The sequence below is a fragment of the Triticum aestivum genome, chromosome 3A, assembly GCF_018294505.1.
Source record: "Triticum aestivum cultivar Chinese Spring chromosome 3A, IWGSC CS RefSeq v2.1, whole genome shotgun sequence".
NCBI lineage: Eukaryota > Viridiplantae > Streptophyta > Magnoliopsida > Poales > Poaceae > Triticum > Triticum aestivum.
In genome coordinates this window covers 673,065,818-673,069,050 of record NC_057800.1, presented here as the reverse complement: position 1 = coordinate 673,069,050, position 3,233 = coordinate 673,065,818, and positions in this window count along the sequence as shown.

Here is a 3,233-nt window from a genome sequence, read left to right as displayed (position 1 = left end):
CATGGCCGTGCCTAAGGGCATATCGGTTGAAGTAGATTCTTCTTTTCTCTCAAAAAACCCCTTCCCAAACTGTACAAGCTTCTTCCAAAGCATACGGCTTTCTAGATGTATATGACGATCTCTAGACAGATGGATCTTATATGAATCATATGATGAAGTACCACATGAGTGGATATATAGGAAAGGAATCCAAATCTACCGAATCGCTCATGTTATGATCTTCTACATCCTAGGTCTCTGCGTTCCGTCATCTGGCTTATGTTCTTCATGTAGCATTCAGATCGAATGACTCTATGAAATTACGTCGATACTTCCACATATTATGGGTAACGTAGGAGACATCCCTATTTTCCCCCGGGGGTCTTAATTACCACTGCTTAACTTTCAATTTGCCTCTGACCATCAAATTAAATGTGAATAACCCGTCCTCCTCGCTTTGAAATAAGGGGCGCTTCCGGTTCTGTGCGTGCTTCAAACAATTTTGTCTTCTCCATATTACCATATCTCTAGAGCCAATAATTTTCTATGAGGAACTACTGAACTCAATCACTTGCTGCTATTACTCAACAGTTTTCTGTTGAGGTCTATCCCGTAGAGGTAGTCAAATTGGATCAGTGATCGATTTCTAGGTTTCGTCATAAACCTAATTGGTTACTTCCAATTATGTAAATCAATAGTTCAAACCGCACTCAAAGGTAGGGCATTTCCCATTGATATAGGAACTTTTGTACCAGAAACAATAGTATCTCCAATTATAGCCCCTCTGGGATGTAAAATATATCTCTTCTCACCATCCCCATAGTGTATGAGACAAATGTATGCATTTCGATTAGGGTCGTATTCTATGGTTACGATTCTACCAGATATGTCTTTTTGATTCCGTCGAAAATCTATTTTACGGTATAGGCGCTTATGACCTCCCCCTCTATGCCTTGCGGTAATGATTCCTCTGGAATTACGACCTTTACCACAATGGTGCCGTCCATGGATCAAATTATTTCGTGGATTGGATTTCACTTGCCTGTCTACGGTTCCCTTGCGTGTGCTCGGGATAGGTGTTTTGTATAAATGTTTCGCCGTATTATTAAGTATTCTCCTTTAGTTTTTTCTCTATCTAGAAGTGGAATAGAATAACCCGGTTGAAGGGTAATGATCATACGTCTGTAATGCATTGTATGGCCCAGAATAGGTCCTATTCTTCTACCTTTTCTAGGTAGTCGATGGCTATTCACAGCTACCACCTTAACACCAAAGAAGAGTTCGACCCAATGCTTTATTTCTGTCTTAGTGAATCCCGATTCGACATTAAAAGTATATTGATTCTTTCCCAATAAACGAAGACTTTTTTCTGTAAATACTGCGTATTTGATTCCATCCATAAATCGACTTTCCCTCCTATGCTCTGAGTTCCAGTATAGATAAGAATTCGAGTTCTTATTGTTCTTATGTTATGGTATGAATATACCATACCAATTCGTTATGTATGGATGATGGATGAGATTCCATGGATAGAGAGCCGGTTCCAATAGACTTATGGAATGTTCCCATTCGTGTGCATCCAGCAGGAATTGAACCCGCAAATTTACCAATTATGAGTTGGGCGTTTTAACCATTCAGCCATGGATGCTTAACAGGGATCATCGTACATCGTAAATAACCAATTTTCATATAGAAAGACATATCATAGAAAAATGAAATCGAAAATATTCCGAGATGGCAAATATTCGGAGATGACTATGAAAACACCTCTCTGGATCCTTGAATTGAAAGAGAGATTGAGAGGGATCCAGAATCCTAATTCTCGCTATTTGGAATGGATCCAATTATATTGAGTCTGACTCATAGTGATCATTTCTCTTTAGCAAAGAATGACCTTGGTTATCAAAGGATTGAACAACCGGGATCCATTTACTTATGATACCTAGTTGGCATTGATAACGAGGATCTAATGAATTATGAGGTTAATAGATCCTCTTTAGCAGAAAGACGTATATTCCTTGCTCATTATCAGACAATCACTTATTCCCAAACCTCGTGTGGGACTAATCGTTTTCATTTACCATCTCATGGAAAACCCTTTTCGTTCCGCTTAGCCCTATCGGGTATTTAGTGATAGGTTCTGTAGGAACTGGACGATCCTATTTGGTCAAATACCTAACGAAAAATTATGATTTTCCTTTCATTAAGGTACGAGGGCTTCTTATTCCACAAGAACGAAAGCACCTTTTCATTCTTTCATATACTAGGGGTTTTTACTTGGAAAAGACAATGTTCCATACTAAAGGATTCGGGTCCATAACCACGAGTTCCAGTGCACTAGATCTTGTAGCACTTAGCAACGAAGCCCTATCCATTAGTATTCCACATAAGAAATCCATTCTAGAAAAAAATACAATTAGATTAGATCTTCATAGACAAACTTGGGGTTTGCGAGCCAAGGTAAGATTGGCTCGGGATCATGGGACCCTTTTCTATCAGATAGGAGGGGCTCTTGTACAAAATAGACTTACTAAGTAATAACCCCATAGAATCTATCTATATAAAGATAAAGAGGCAATCGTGTCAGGAAGCGGGTTTTTCTTTGGCCAAAAGGTACTTCGAACTTGGAACGAGCATGAAGAGATTAACGAGACTTCTTTCTCTTTTGAGTTTTTCTGGCGGACCTGCCGCGCAAGATCTTTGGTCTTCCCCTGGAACCGATGAAAAAAAGTGGATCGCTTCTTATGTACTCGCTCAGAATGATTCTTCTCTATCTATAGTTCATGGCCTATTAGAAGTAGAAGGTGCTCTGGTGCAATCCTTACCGACAGAAAAAGATTGCAGTCAGGTTGATAATAGTCGAGTGACATTACTTCGTCGGTCCGAACTAAGGAATCTGTTAGAAATGTTTTGAAATGGATATTGTTCTCTCTTTGATCAGGGATTGCTATATGAAAAGAAGTGGAGTTAGAAAAGGGAACGGAATGCTCAAACCGGAACTGCTAGAGGAACGAATTTTCAATAGCATAACTTGGGCTCCTAGAATATGGCGCCCTTGGGACAATCTATTTGTTTGCAGGGTTTTGTTCCGAAGCAAAGATATCCGCAGAGGCCGGTTCGTTCGTCCTATTCTGATATTCAGGACCAAGAGGTACTGGATTCTCTTTCGGATAGGCCCTGAAAGGAGAAGAAAGGCTGAAATGCCAACGGACCTCTGTCTATTGTCTAATTCACCCGATCCGATAGTACCCGTT